Source organism: Pelophylax lessonae (genome assembly GCF_965119305.1).
Source record: "Pelophylax lessonae genome assembly, chromosome: 1".
Classification (NCBI taxonomy): Eukaryota; Metazoa; Chordata; class Amphibia; order Anura; family Ranidae; genus Pelophylax; species Pelophylax lessonae.
The window spans coordinates 417,246,721-417,263,660 of NC_138768.1; the positions used below are offsets into that span (position 1 = coordinate 417,246,721).

General features: G+C 46.1%; 1 protein-coding gene across 1 annotated transcript in view; it reads left to right on the forward strand.

The window, feature by feature from the left end:
* Nucleotides 1-962: 962 nt before the first annotated feature.
* Nucleotides 963-16,940, forward strand: part of LOC309545022 (prostaglandin reductase 1-like) — an 89,600-nt gene continuing 73,622 nt past the window's right edge. The window contains exon 1 of the mRNA XM_082244125.1: nucleotides 963-1,094. The gene's annotated coding sequence lies outside the window, so the exon portion shown is untranslated. The remainder of the gene's footprint in view (nucleotides 1,095-16,940) is intronic.

Below are 16,940 nucleotides of genomic sequence, written 5' to 3' on the forward strand. Positions count from 1 at the left end.
CATCCCTACTCTCCAGTGGGACAAAGATGGCAAAAATAAACCTTACAGGGATTATAACCCTCCCTTACTCCAAAATGAAAAAAGAAAACGTTTTGCCTATAGTTCTACTTTATTATTGTTCTGTATATTCAGGAATGAGGTTCTAGAACAGGTATCCTCAAACTACAGCTCTCTAGTTGTTGCGGAACTACACATCCCATGAGGCATTGTAAAACTCTGACATACACAGACATGACTAGGCATGATGGGAATTGTAGTTCCTGAATATCTGGAGGGCCATAGTTTGAAGATCTCTGTTCTAGAACATAGAAGAGCTGTGTTGTGGAAACTTGTCCCTGAATGCACAGGGCCCTAAACACTTGGTACATCGTTTAGTCCCGGACGGTCCCACCATAGACATGACAGGCTGTCTGCAGTGGGGCTGGATGCTGTACCTGTCCCTCCAGGATACACTGCAGACAGACAGCTTCATATGCAAGGGGCCTTATATTAAAACCTATAATACGGGGTGCTTTAGCAAACTATATGTCTTTCAGTTAGGCTCCATTCGCACCTGAGTGTATCATTTTCAGATGTTTTTTCAGTCGTTTTCCAGTCGTTTTTTTACAGGTGTTTGGAGACAGGCATTGGCATCTAACAAAAACACTTGTAATCTGCCAAAGAAGACGCTCATGTACTTTTGTGAGCTTGAGGCGTTTTGTTTCAGGCGACAAAAGGCTCATATGTGAACAGGGGCTATTGGAATGAATAGGATTTTGCGTGTTGGGCGTTTTGAAACTTCAGAGATGAGCGTTTTACGAGCTGAAAACTGCTCAGGTGTGAATAGGGTCTTAGGGTTTACATGTACACCAGAAGAGCAGAAAGCAGATTAATATCACTCTAGTAAAGGATAGAAAGCGGCCTATATGCTCTGTGTTAGTGTCAGAGGAGGAGATAGAGAAGGGGAGTGAATACTGGTGATTGTGAGCAAGAGGGGTGGGGGAGGACATTCTCAGGCTTGTATAATAGCGGGCTAAACTCTCACTTCTGTTTTCTTACTTGATCAGTGAATGACCAACAAGGAAACAGATTTACCATACAGAAGCTTCTAGCAAGTAAGTGTCATGGTTTCTTTCCTGAAAAGCTGCCTCTGCAGGGAACATAATGTGCACATTGTGCTTGTTCCCTCTCTGCCTGCACAGGCCTATCTGCTGTGCGATCATGAGACCCTAATCCTTCTTAGCTGCTAAATACCTCTCATTTCTAGGGACACTCCCTGAATCTTTCCTTAAATGATCTGTTTTTGTGCCTCGTTACAGCTTATAATAATATTAATAGCATTAAGGAATTGTAGGCAGACTGCATGCGCTTTCTAATCCAGGTTTGTCTTCATGCCAGCAGGTAATTGCAATCTGAGATATGATCACAAAATGCTAATTATTTAATTTATACAAAAAAATATTGCGCAAATTGTTTTTAACTGTCGGCAGCACTAATGTCTTATTTACACTTCTAGCTGAGGGGAAAATAGGTATTAGGCTCGCGGCACGATGTGGGAACCCTGTGAATCACTGCGGGTTCCCAACTAGCAGGCAGTTCACACTGCCATATACAAACTGCTGGGAGTGTCAATAAAAAGTTAATGACACCCCCAAAACAGTTAGCATATCGCTATGCGAACTGTCAATTTGGACAGGAATTAGATCGCATGGGTTGTCACCTCGTTCCTTTAACCACTTCCGCTGCGGAAGGTTTTGCCCCCTTAATGACCAGGCCATTTTTTGCGATTCGGCACTGCCTTACTTTAACCACTTGCCTACTTTGCACTTAAACCCCCTTCCCATCCAGACCAATTTTTAGCTTTCAGTGCTCTCACACTTTGAATGACAATTGCGCGGTCATGCAACACTCAACCCATATAAATTTTTCGTCCTTTTTTTCATAGAAATAGAGCTTTCTTTTGATGGTATTTATTCACCGCTGGGCTTTTTATTTTGTGCGCTATAAATGAAAAAAGACCGCAAATTTAAAAAAAAAAACGTTTTTTTTTTAGTTTCTGTTATAAAATTTTGCAAATTAGTAATTTTTCTTCATAAATTTTGGCCAAAATGTATACTTCTACATATCTTTGGTAAAAATAACCCAAATAAGTGTACATTATTTGGTCTGCGTGAAAGTTAGAGAGTCTACAAGTTATGGTGCTAATCATTGAAAATTGATCACACCTAATGTACTGACAGCCTATCTCACTTCTTGAGACCCTAACAAGCCAGGAAAGTACAAATGACCCCCAAATGACCCCTTTTTGGAAAGTAGACATTCCAAGGTATTTAATAAGAGGCATGGTGAGTTTTTTGAAGTTGTCATTTTTTCCCACAATTCTTTGAAAAATAAATTTTTTTTTTTTTTTACAAAATTGTCATATTCAACAGGTTATTTCTCTCACATGGCATATGAATACTTACAACTACACCCCAAAACACATTCTGCTACTCCTCCTGAGTATGGCGATACCACATGTGTGAGACTTTTTTACAGCCTGGCCACATACAGAGGTCCAACATTGAAGTAGCACCTCCAGGCGTTCTCGGAGCATAAAATACACTTTTCATTTCTCAACCACCTATTACACTTTTGAAGGCCCTGGAGCACCAGAACAATGAAAAAGCCCACTAAATGACCCCATTTTGGAAAGCAAACACCCCAACGTATAATCTATGAGGCATAATGAGTCTTTTGAACATGTCATTTTTTTCCAGAATCTTTCGGAAAATGTGGAAAAAAAATGAAAACGCATTTTTTTTACACAAAGTTGTCCATTTATAAGATATTTCCAACACATAGCATGCACATAGCAAAAATGACACCCCAAAATACATTCTGCTACTCCTCCTGAGTATGGCGATACCACATGTGTGAGACTTTTTTACAGCCAGGCCACATACAGAAGTCCAACATTGAAGTAGCACCTCCAGGCGTTCTCGGAGCATAAAATACACTTTTCATTTCTCAACCACCTATTACACTTTTGAAGGCCCTGGAGCACCAGCACAATGAAAAAGCCCACTAAATGACCCCATTTTGGAAAGCAAACACCCCAACGTATATTCTATGAGGCATAATGAGTCTTTTGAACATGTCATTTTTTTCCAGAATCTTTCGGAAAATGTGGAAAAAAAATGAAAACGCATTTTTTTTTTACACAAAGTTGTCCATTTATAAGATATTTCCAACACATAGCATGTACATAGCAAAAATGACCCCCCAAAATACATTCTGCTACTCCTCCTGAGTATGGCGATACCACATGTGTGAGACTTTTTTACAGCCAGGCCACATACAGAGGTCCAACATTGAAGTAGCACCTCCAGGCGTTCTCGGAGCATAAAATACACTTTTCATTTCTCAACCACCTATTACACTTTTGAAGGCCCTGGAGCACCAGCACAATGAAAAAGCCCACTAAATGACCCCATTTTGGAAAGCAAACACCCCAACGTATATTCTATGAGGCATAATGAGTCTTTTGAACATGTCATTTTTTTCCAGAATCTTTCGGAAAATGTGGAAAAAAAATGAAAACGCATTTTTTTTACACAAAGTTGTCCATTTATAAGATATTTCCAACACATAGCATGTACATAGCAAAAATGACACCCCAAAATACATTCTGCTACTCCTCCTGAGTATGGCGATACCACATGTGTGAGACTTTTTTACAGCCAGGCCACATACAGAGGTCCAACATTGAAGTAGCACCTCCAGGCGTTCTCGGAGCATAAAATACACTTTTCATTTCTCAACCACCTATTACACTTTTGAAGGCCCTGGAGCACCAGCACAATGAAAAAGCCCACTAAATGACCCCATTTTGGAAAGCAAACACCCCAACGTATATTCTATGAGGCATAATGAGTCTTTTGAACATGTCATTTTTTTCCAGAATCTTTCGGAAAATGTGGAAAAAAAATGAAAACGCATTTTTTTTTACACAAAGTTGTCCATTTATAAGATATTTCCAACACATAGCATGTACATAGCAAAAATGACACCCCAAAATACATTCTGCTACTCCTCCTGAGCATGGCGATACCACATGTGTGAGACTTTTACGCAGTCAGGTCACATACAGAGGCCCAACATGCAAAGACACATAGCATGCACATACCATGAATTACCATGAATTACACCCCACAATACATTCTGCTGAGCAAAGGGTAAACAAAAGCTTACCTGTAGTTTTAGAAGCGCAGTTGTCCACAGGAGTTGAGTCCAGGCAGCAGGCAGGGACTTGATCAGCAACAGTGCATGCAATTCTCCAGGCAAGGATACCAGTCCAGTGTCAGTGCATGCGGCAGGCAGAGGCATGATGGCAGTAAGTCCTGCAGGCAGAAGTAGGGCCTCTGTCGGGATAGAATGGGGACAGGGGTAGAGGCTTCTCCCACCCAAATCGCTTTGAAGCCTCCGGGATCCAGACCCTAATCTGAGAAGAAGAAAAACAAAAAAAATTGTTTTCTTCATCCAGAAAAACATTTCTGGTCCCCTCACATATGCGAGACCCCTGTGGTATGAATCCCACTACTTCCAGAGGCAGGCAAAAATCGTGGTCAAACAGTCCAGGGTCAGTTCCAGAGCAGGCAGAGGTAGGTACAAAATCGGCAGGCAAAGGCGTGGTCAAATAACAGTCCAGGGTCAGTTCCAGATCAGGCAGAGGTATGAACAGAATCAGCAGGCAGAAGCATGGTCAAAAAACAGGCCAGGGTCAGTTCCGGAGCAGGCAGACATAGGTACAAAATCAGCAGGCAAAGGCGTCGTTGTATAACAGTCCAGGGTCATTTCAGGAGTATACAGTGGCATAAGGGGTGAAAGCGGAGGACTACGTTTACCATACTAATAATTTAGACAAGTATGGTAACGGCGGAAACAGTCGTCTACACAGAGGCCTGGTTGGGAAGGACACTGGGGACAGTAATAGCGGGTGTCTTTTCGAATTCCTGCCTTGGTACACACCCTACATTTTTTCTGCCGTTTTTGGTCTCTTTGTGTGGGAGGGATTTTACTTGGAAAATGGCGTTCAGACAGTCTGCTTATTACGTCAGATCTAATGTTTTCTGGTGGGCCGTTTGGAAATATGAGGGTTGTGAAGATTTCCTCCAGGTAATAAAGGAAGGGTTGGGGGCTTTCGGTGGATTTGCGGTATAAAATGTAGGAATTGTATATGGCCAAATGAAAAATATAAATTGCTACTTTTTTGTACCAATGATAGGTACGTCTTGTGGGTAGATAGGGTTCCATCATTTGGTCGTTGAAATCCACTCCCCCCATGAATAAGTTGTACTCATGTACACATGTTGGCTTTCGGACTGGGCCATTCCTTCGTCGGGATTCCACATAGTTGTCATTGTGGATCGAAGACAACATGTACACGTCTCTTCTGTCCCTCCACTTCACAGCCAGAACTTCCTCATTTCTCAGACTCGCCGTCTCCCCTCTTCTCAGCTTGGTGTTTACTAGCCTTTGAGGAAAGCCTTTCCGTTTTTTTCGGACCGTGCCACATGCAGGAGTCTTCTTTCTGTGAAGGTTTCGGAACAGGGGCAAACTGGTGTAGAAATTGTCTACGTACAGGTGGTAGCCTTTTTCAAGGAGGGGGTAAATGAGGTCCCAAACGACTTTCCCGCTTGATCCCATGTAGTCCGGACATTCAGGGGGATGCAGCTGGGTGTCCTTCCCTTCGTACACCCTGAAGGCATAGGTGTACCCTGTGGCTCGGTCACATAGTTTGTAAAGCTTCACCCCATAGCGGGCCCGTTTGCTGGGAATGAATTGTTTGATGCCCAGCCTGCCAGTAAATTTCACAAGGGACTCATCCACACATATATTTTGGTCTGGGGTAAATAATTGAGGGAATATTTCTGAAAAATAATTTAGAAGTGGCCGAATTTTGAACAGCTTGTCAAATGCTGGGGAATTTCGGGGAGGGCACTGGGTATTGTCGTTGAAATGTAGGAACCTCATGATCATCAGATACCTGGCCCTGGGCATTACTGCAGAGTAGATGGGCATATGGTAGATTGGTTTGGTTGACCAATATGCTTGCAGTTCGTTTTTTTTATTGAGTCCCATGTTGAGGGTGAGGCCTAAAAATATCTTGAACTCCTCCACCGTTAGGTCTCTCCACTCAAAGGGACGGGAATAAAAAGATGTGGGGTTACTCTGGATAAATTGATGTGCATACAGGTTGCACTGGGCCACAATGGACGTCAGCAGGTCCTCCGTAAAAATTAAACGGAAGTAGTCAATTGGGGCAAAGTTCTCAGTGTTGACCTGGACTCCTGGCTGGGCAGTGAAAGGGGGGATGATGGCTTCTCCTGAGTTGGGAGGAAGCCACAGGGGGTTCAGAAGGGCATAGGGAAGGCTGGCGTTGGTCCTAACCCTTTGGGGGCGAGGTGACACCCCACTTGAGCTTGGCCTTTCTTGCCGAGGCACTGCGGAGCTGGTGGATGGCACTGCGGAGCTGGTGGATGGCACTGCGGAGCTGGTGGATGGCACTGCGAAGCTGGTGGATGGCACCGCGGAGCTGGTGGATGGCACTGCCTCCTCCTCACCAGAACGCCTTCGTTTGGCAGGCGGGCAGTATTCCTCCTCGTCGGAGTCGGTCTGCGTCCCGCTGCTAATGACCGGCTCGTAATTTACTTTGGAGTCAGACTCTGACTCCGAAGATTCCGAAGCAGAAAGCTCCCTGTCCATGTCCTCACTGATTATATTGAAGGCCTCCTCGGCTGAGAAAAAATTTTTTGCCATCGTTGGTGACACTGATGGGCACGGTGACACTGATGAGCACTGGGCGGCACTGATGGGCACACTGGTGGGCCCTGGGCGGCACTGATGAGCACTGGGCGGCACTGATGAGCACTGGGCGGCACTGATGAGCACTGGACGGCACTGATGAGCACTGGGCGGCACTGATGAGCACTGGGCGGCACTGATGGGCACACTGGTGGGCACTGGGCACACTGATGAGCACTGGGCGGCACTGATGAGCACTGGGCGGCACTGATGAGCACTGGGCGGCACTGATGAGCACTGGGCGGCACTGATGAGCACTGGGCGGCACTGATGGGCACTGGGCGGCACTGATGAGCACTGGGCGGCACTGATGGGCACACTGGTGGGCACTGGGCACACTTATGAGCACTGGGCGGCACTGATGAGCACTGGGCGGCACTGATGAGCACTGGACGGCACTGATGAGCACTGGACGGCACTGATGAGCACTGGGCGGCACTGATGAGCACTGGGCGGCACTGATGGGCACACTGGTGGGCACTAGGCACACTTATGAGCACTGGGCGGCACTGATGAGCACTGGGCGGCACTGATGAGCACTGGACGGCACTGATGAGCACTGGGCGGCACTGATGAGCACTGGGCGGCACTGATGGGCACACTGGTGGGCACTAGGCACACTTATGAGCACTGGGCGGCACTGATGAGCACTGGGCGGCACTGATGAGCACTGGACGGCACTGATGAGCACTGGGCGGCACTGATGAGCACTGGGCGGGCACTTATGGGCACACTGGTGGGCACTGGGCGGCAGTGATGAGCACTGGGCGGCAGTGATGAGCACTGAGCGGCACTGATGAGCACTGGGCAGGCACTGATGGGCACAGGTGGGCACACTGGTGGGCACTGGTGGGCGCACTGGTGGGCACACTGGTGGGCACTGATGAGACTGGGCACACTGATGGCACACTGGTGGGAACACTGGTGGGCACACTGGTGGGCACACTGGTGGGCACTGGTGGGCACTGGTGATCACTGGTGGGCACTTTTTACACACTTACGATCTCTCCTCACACTGCAGTCTGTGTGTGAGGAGGGAGAGCTGGCAATGAGTGATGATCTCAAATGTTTACATTTGAGATCATCTCTCATTGGATGCCTCGATCGTGACGAATGGCCGCTGTGATTGGCCATTCGTCACGATCTGTGATTGGCTGTGTCCAAGGGACACGGCCAACACAGATTATCCCCGGTGCGCGCTCGCGGGAGCGCGCGGGGAGTCTGTTACTACCGAGGCAATGACAGATGATCTCATATGTTTACATATGAGATCATCTCTCATTGGATGCCTCGATCGTGACGAATGGCCGCTGTGATTGGCCATTCGTCTCGATCTGTGATTGGCTGTGTCCAAGGGACACGGCCAACACAGCTTCTGCCCGATGCGCGCTCGCGGGAGCGCGCGGCGGGCGTGTTTATGGGAGGCCGTTTAAAAACGGCCTCCCGAAAATTCAAGTCCGCGCTGCAGCCGTATATAGGCTGTAGCGCGGATGTGAGCTGGTTAACAATTGCGTGGTACCCAAATGCAATTGATGCCCCTTTTCCCCCACAAATCGAGCTTTCGTTTGGTGGTATTTGATCACCTCTGCGTTTTTTAGATTTTGTGCTATAAACAAAAATGCGACAATTTTGGGAAAAAAAACACCGATATTTTTTACTTTTTGCTATAAAACATTACCACTAAAACATTTTTTTTTTTTTTTTCAGTTTAGGCCAATTTTAATATTTATTTGGTTTGCGCAAAAGTTATAGCATTTACAAACTATGGGATAGATTTTTGGACTTTATTTTATTAGTAATGGCAGCGATCAGCGATTTTCTTTTTTTTTTTTTTTCTTTTTTGCGGGATTGCGGCGGACAAATCTGACACTAAGTGACACTTTTTGGGGACCAGTGACATTAAACTGGAGTTCCGGACTATTTTGCAACTTTAGTGATTCCTGGAGTGCTCGCTATGCTGATCAACAATTAAGCATTTTCAATTTTTTTCGGGGGTCCCTTACCTTTAATTTCAGGGCATTTTTGATCGTACTTCCTCCTTCTCCCCCCCCTCTGTGGCCACGGCCACCGACATCACTTCCGCCTTTGCATTGCATCCTGGGAGCTGTTTGTCATCACTCCCAGGAGGCTGGAATCAGGAAGAACTCCCAGAACACTCCCTGGAATCAGGAAGAAGGACACAGCAGATTACACTGCGGCTTCAGATACCCACATCCAAGATGGCCGTGCCCATTTTGACTAAAATCCAATACCGTACACCTTGTAAGTATGAGAATAGCGGTTCTGTAAAGGGCGATGGATTAGTATTATAGGGGTATTTTTTGTTAAAAAAGGTATTTGAGGCTGGAACTACAGCGATCAGTGCTAAATAATATGCAAAGTTACTGTGTAAATGACACTGGCAGGGAAGGGGTTAATACAGGGGGTGATCAAGTGGTTAAGTGTAAGCCTTATTGTGCTTGCTAAGTGGGGGGAGCTCTGTGAAAGGCACACAGAGATTGGTGTTTCAGTTTCGATCTCGCTGTGCCTGTCTGACAGGAGAGCCGCCTGCTTTATTTACATAGGCAAGTGGCTCTCCTGTCAGTTTTCCCGAAGATTGTGGGAGGCTGGCGGCGATCAAGCCCGCTCCTCCCACGGTCTGGCTCCCACTGTATCCAATCACAGTGGAAGCGCAGCTCCAGCGGCACGCGTGCCACTGACACCACATGCACATAATCACGTACATGTAAATCTGCGTGAGGCGGTTGGCAAGTGGTTAAACCAGGACACACATTAATTACACAGGTTCTGTGGCTAATTAGGGTGGTAATTAAACGAAGTGCCGGTCCACACATATGCAATGATTGCATGTGATTTGCATCGCACTGCTGTGTAAATCACATTCAATGTCTGTGCAATGTGAATTCAGCCGTACAGATTGCATGGCTGAATTTGCATCGCATTCGGACCAAGGTCACACAGGACCCTTTTTTTTGGTCCGCACCAGAATCGGATCGCATGGGTATTCACACTAGCGTTGCCACCTCATCCCTTTTAAACCAGGACCTATGTGATCCGATTCCTGTCCGAACTGACAGCAATATGCGAACTAATCTGGGGGGGGGGGTGTTGTTGACTTTGTATTGACACCCGCAGCAGTTCGCATAAGGCAGTGTGAACTGCCTGCGTGTCGGGTGCGATGTGGGAACCTGCAGTGGATTTGCAGGGTTCCCGCATCGCACCAATGTGAACCAGTACTTGGTGCCTTATCTGCATTAAATTAGCCACAGAACCTGTGTAATTAATAGGTGTCCTGCTTTAAAGGGATGAGGTGGCAAACCTAGTGTGAACACCCATGTGATCCGATTCTGGTGCAAACCAAAAAAGGGGCCCTGCATGAGTATGGTCCGAATGCGATACGAATTCAGCTATACAATATACAATCTGTATGGCTGAATTTGCATCGCACAGACATGCCATGTGATTTGCACAGCAGTGCGGTGTGAATCATATGCGATGTCTGACATAGCTACAGTGTGAACCGGTCCTTGGGCCTCATGCACATGTTTTTTACAGCTGCTGTTTGTGGTGTCAGGCGTTTTTTTTTTTTTTTTTCTGCAGCCAGTAAATTCCTCAGCATGTTATCCTATGTGTCCATGCACACATAGGCCGTTATCAGCAGTTTTTGGCAGGGGTGTTTTCTGGCTGGAATAAAAAACTAGAACTAATGGGTTTTGAGAGGAGTTTTTTAACTATAAAAACACTAACACACTAACTCTTGATAAAAGCTGAAAAAAAGCTTTAAAAATGTGGCTATTCGGCATTTATCAGCGTTTTTGAGCTTTTGTGGGAGTATAGTTTTGTTAAAAAAAAAAAAGCTGAAAATCTCCTTCTACAGGTAATGCTACTAGTTATTTTATAACGTCCTGTGTGTATGAGACCCTAGAGCTGCGTTTTTTGCAGAGGTGATCAAATACCTCCAAAAGAAAGCTCTATTTGTGGGGGAAAAAAGAACATCCATGTTATTTGAGTACAGCGTCGCATGACCACGTAATTGTCAGTTAAAGAAACGCAGTGCCGTATCGCAAGAAAATGTACTGGTCATTAAGGGGTAAAACCTTCCAATCCAGAAGTGGTTAGACCTGTTTTATGACTGCATTGTATAGTAGATTATTAGAAGATTGTGAGTATAGTTGTATAACCTTGTCTTTATGAACTTCCTTACCTTCAATTTACTAAAGGTCATTTTAACAACTTGGTAACCGCACTATAGCAGTTTAAGCCCTGGTTCACGCATGGATGTGGGTGATGTCATGGCGCTCTCTAATATAGCTGGGTGGTACAAGGGAGGGGGATGAGAAGGAGAAGGGGGTATGGAGCAGAGGAGAGGGGGATCCAAAAGGTGATGGGAGGGGGGGCCACGTTCGGCGGCTGCCAACTGGAGCGAGGAGAGGCTCTGAGGAATAGAAAGCGGGAAAGAGCAGCGCCGGCTTAGTGTAGCATAAATTTATTCAGCAATAATGAATGTAGCAACTTACTCTGAGGTAAGGTTAGATAGCTACGATGGGTGTAGTGGGCTCATCCATCTTCTCCTGGGGAAGTGCCGTAGAGGAGGGTGGTTTGGTGCCGGTGGTGTGGGGAAGCTGTTGTTCGGCAGCCTGTCCGTAGGTTTCAGCGGTGGCGGCGGAGCGTTTACAGCAGGGCTCCGGCTACCTGCTTCCAGTCTGACCAACGTGCAACCCCTATCTTCTTCCTACCAGAAATGACGTTGGGCAGACCGGAAGCAGGTAGCCGGAGCCCTGCTGTGAACGCTCCACCGCTGAAACCTACGGACAGGCTGCCGAACAACAGCTTCCCCACACCACCGGCATCAAACCACCCTCCTCTATGGCATTTCCCCAGGAGAAGAAGATGGATGAGCCCACTACACCCATCGTACCTGTCTAACCTTACCCCAGAGTAAATTGCTACATTCATTATTGCTGAATAAATTTATGCTACACTAAGCCGGCGCCACTCTTTCCTGCTTTCTAAGCCCTGGTTCACATTGATGCTACTTTGAAAACGTGCTACCTAGTTGAAGTAGCACGATTTCAAAGTAGCAGGTCAGCGCGATTTTAAGGTGCTGCTTGAAAGACATCTGTGCGGCTTCATGCACCGATGTCTATTGAAGTTACACCTGAAATCAGCAAAAGTAGTGCAGGAACTACTTTTGCAAATCAACGCAGCGCCGCAAAGTTGGCGTTGTACCGATTAGACCGTTGTCATGCGATTTGACCTCTCCCTCCTCATTGGCTGAGACAGCAGCTGGGTGCCATTGGCTCCAGCTGCTGTCAATCAGTCAGTGAGCCATTGATAAGAGGGGGCATGGCCGAACCACGCAGAGCAGCGGTTCAAGCTCAGGTGCCCCATAGCAAGCTGCTTGCTGTGGGGGCAGGAGGGAGCTGGGCTAGGAGCGTTGGCAAGGGACCAAGAAGAGGATCTGGGCTACTCTGTGCAAAACTACTGTACAGAGCAGGGGAGCATAACATGTTTATTTTAATAAAATTAGACTTTAGTATTACTTTAAATATGGAGATTTTTCAGTAAATGTGACTGGCCCCAGATTCCACCACCTTTATCAGTTGACTTGTAATAGGACCACCAAAAAGAGTAGAATGGAAACCCTGATTGGTGAAGATCGTTTGAAACAAGCTCCAATAGTAGGAGTGAGTAGGAAGAATTATATTTCTATTGCATGTTCGAAGACAAACAGATATTATTTTATCACATACAGTATCTCACAAAAATGAGTACACCCCTTACATTTTTGTAAATATTTTATTATAAATTTTCATGTGACAACACTGAAGAAATGCCACTGCTACAATGTAGTGAGTGTACAGCTTGTATAACGGTACACATTTCCTATCCCCTCAAAATAATCTAACACACAGCCATTAATGTCTAAACCACTGGCAACAAAAGTGAGTACACCCCTAAGTGAAAATGTCCAAATTGGGCCCAATTAGTTTTTTTCCCTCCCCGGTGTCATGTGACTCGTTAGTGTTACAAGGTCTCAGGTGTGAATGGGGAGCAGGTGTGTTAAAGTTAGTGATATCACTCTCTCTATCTCTCATACTGGTCACTGGAAGTTCAACATGATACCTCATGGCAAAGAACTCTCTGAGGATCTGAAAAACAGTATTGTTGCTCTACATAAATATGGCCTAGGCTATAAGAAGTTTGCCAAGACCCTGAAACTGAGCTGCAGCACGGTGGCCAAGACCATACAGTGGTTTAACAGGACAGGTTCCACTCAGAACAGGTCTCACCATGGTTGACCAAAGAAGTTGAGTGCACGTGATCAGCGTCATATCCAGAGGTTGTCTTTGGGATATAGATGTATGAGTGCTGCCAGTGCCAACTTAAGAGCATTAAAGAGCCCCGGGCAATGCAGTGCACTGGGGGGCCCTGCCTACACAATCACCCATGAGAATAAAAATGCAAATTATCGATAAGGCAATATTTATTGGTACAGCAGTGCCAGGCTAATTACAGCTTCCAGGTTCGGTGGCTGGGTCTGGTGAACACACACACACAGACGGGAGTCAGACTCCACTGTCCTGTGTGCCTGTTCCCGTAGAGGCGGACAGGCATTCCTGCAGTTGTGGCCTCCCCCTCCATGACCTAAGTGGTCTGAGAGCAGCGCAGGGACGACAGGCTCTTGCCACCTGCTAAGTTCAGTGGTGGGATGCACATGGTAATCGGGACTAATGCTTGGCTGGGCCCCCCCAGGCAAGTAGAGCCCCCCCAGGCAAATGGAGCCCCCAGGCAATTGCCCAGCGTGCCCATTCGGTAAGATGGCCCTGAGTGCTGCCAGCATTGCTACAGAGGTTGAAGGGGTGTGGGGGGGGGGGGGGGTCAGCCTGTCAGTGCTCAGACCATACGCCGCACACTGCATCAAATCGGTCTGCATGGCTGTCATTCCAGAAGGAAGCCTCTTCTAAAGATGATGCACAAGAAAGCCCGCAAACAGTTTGCTGAAGACAAGCAGAATTAGGACATAGATTACTGGAACCATGTCCTGTGGTCTGATGAGACCAAGATAAACTTATTTGGTTCAGATGGTGTCAAGCGTGTGTGGCAGCAACCAGGTGAGCAGTACAAAGACAAGTGTGTCTTGCCTACAGTCAAGCATGGTGGTGGGAGTGTCATGGTCTGGGGCTGTATGAGTGTTGTCAGCACTGGGGAGCTACAGTTCATTAAGGGAACCATGAATGCCAACATGTACTGTGACATACTGAAGCAGAGCATGATCCTCTACCTTCAGAGACTGGGCCACAGGGCACTATTTTAACATTAGAACGATCCCAAACACACCTCCAAGGTGACCACTGCCTTGCTAAAGAAGCTGAGGGTAAAGGTGATGGACCTGGCCAAGCATGTCTCCAGACCTAAACTCTATTGAACATCTGTGGGACATCCTCAAACAGAAGGTGAAGGAGCGCAAGGTCTCTAATAGCCACCAGCTCTGTGATGTCATCATGGAAGAGGATTCCAGTGGCAACCTGTGAAGCTCTGGTGAACTTCATGCCCAAGAGGGTTAAGGCATTGCAGGAAAATAATGGGGGCCACCGAAAATATTGACATTTTGGTCCCAATTTGGACTTTTTCACTTAGGGGTGTACTCACTTTTGTTGCCAGCGGTTTAGACAATGACTGTATTGAGTTATTTTGAGGGGACAGCAAATTTACACTGTTATACAAGCTGTACACTCACTACTTTACATTGTAGCAAAATGTCACTTCTTCAGTGTTGTCACATGAAAAGATATAATAAAATAATTACAAAAATGTGAGGGGTGCACTCACTTGTGAGATGCTGTATTTCTGTAATGTGTAAAATGAGTTTGATAACCCTCTCTCACCAATCCTTGTTTGCTGGTCTTAATGGCAGACCCCTTTTCAGCTTAATAGCTCAAACTTCAAATGGATGATGTATGAGATATGATGAGGGACCCTTGGGTGCATACTGAGATGTAGACTGCAAATGATGATTGGCAAAATTATGTCTTGACACCTTAAGAAGTTACAATAATTGTCTAGAGTCCTCCCCCTTAAATTATTGAGGGGCATATACGAAAATCTAATATCAAACTCCCTTCAAGAAATGACCACCAACCACACTTTGTTGTAATAATAGCCGCAAGTTGACGATTGTTACTGGCTGGCTGACTTCAAGGTGGCTCGCCCCTTTTTTTTTGAGGTAAATGCGGCCAAAAGTAAAACTGACAGCTTTGTTGAATGTTAATTGCTTGCTGACCATATACAGTACATATACGATGGCAAGGTGGATCTCCTGTGCAAAGGCACGTACCTGTACGTAATTCTGCACTTCTGGGTCTTGGGTGTCGCAATGTCCCGCTAGAAGTTGCTGATTGCCGCCATAAAAATAAAAATATATTCCATAAATCTATCCCATAGTTTGTAGACGCTATAACTTTTGTGCAAACCAATCCAATATACGACGCTTATTGGGATTTTTTTTTATTTTTCACCAAAAATATGTAGCAGAATACAGATAGGCCTAAATTTACTTTTGTATGTGTTTTATAACAGAATGTAAAAAATGTCATTTGTTTATAGCGCACAAAATAAAAATGATCAGAGGCGATCAAATACCCCCAAAAGAAGGCTCTATCTGTGGGGGAAAAAAGGACCTCAATTTTATTTGGGTACAGGGTCACATGACCGCACAATTGTCAGTTAAAATAATGCAGTGCCATATCGCAAAAAATGGCCTCGTCATGAAGGAGGGTAAATCTTCTGGAGCTGAAGTGGTAACGATGGCTGCCGTCCTCTGAGGTAATGGTGGCCACAAGTGAGGCTGAGAACTTGTTCTGTGATTGTTACTGACTGTTAAAGATGGCTGCCATCCTCTAAGGTAATGGTGACCTTAGATGAAACTGACAGCTTTGTTGATTGTTAAAGATGGCTGCCGTCCTCTTCCTGAGGTAATGGTGACAGTGGCATGACAGGAAAGTCTACTATGCTCGGTGGTCAGATCCCTGCATCCTTCCTCTTCTCTGGTCTGATTCAAAGTTTTACTCACTCCTAGCTTTAGACAGAGCCTGGAAAACCACGCATCCTCGGTGCTCCCTTACATGTGCCTGAGTCTAGCTATATACCCAGAGCTCCTTTTAGATGGGCCATAGCCTAAAAACCCTACATCCCAAGCGCGTTCACGGTGCTCCTTTAGATGTGACCTAGCATAGCTATACAGTCTTCTTGGGGTACTGTATCATCACAAGGTTTTTCACCATGTAATGCTTGCCTGTTACTTCCACATACAGTTCTTCATACTTTGCGTCTAAACACAGCATTACCAATCATCTTACTGGGTTGTAAATGTGTACTGACCCAAATATCCACCCCTGACCTTATACATGTAGCACTGCCCCCACACACTCTTCCGCTCGTTGTCTCCAGTGACCAGTCTAGTGGATTAGGGGGTGGATATCCACCCCTGACCTTATACATGTAGCACTGCACACATGCACGCGCACACGCACGCACACACACTCTTCTGCTCGTTGTCTCCAGTGACCAGTCTAGTGGATTAGGGGGTGGATATCCACCCCTGACCTTATACATGTAGCACTGCACACATGCACGCGCACACGCACACACACACGCACACACACTCTTCCGCTCGTTGTCTCCAGTGACCAGTCTAGTGGATTTGGTTTTTCAATGTTTTTTATTTGGAGAACTTCTGGATAGGAGAAGGGATTAGTGGGATACTTAAAATTCAACTATGTACAGGTGAGGACAACTCTCACATGGCCTCACTTAGTGGACCTGAATAGCAGATCTATTGAACCATACATCACTTGCATGGGAAATAAGTCCTTTTGCTTGTGTTAGCAGCAGACTCGGTGAACTCTGTATTTTTAGGACACTAGCTAGTATCCCCTTGGGCTTACACCCAGCCTGCTGACTTTCTAGCACCAAGAGAGGGATTTTAACAGCAACAGTCTCTAGGATCCCTTGAGGGGAGTCTGTACTCAGAAGGCCCTGTCCGCAGGTTGTCTTCCTCCATGATACCAGACGAGATCCATTGACATCCTCCCTCAGTCAGCTCTCAAAAGAAC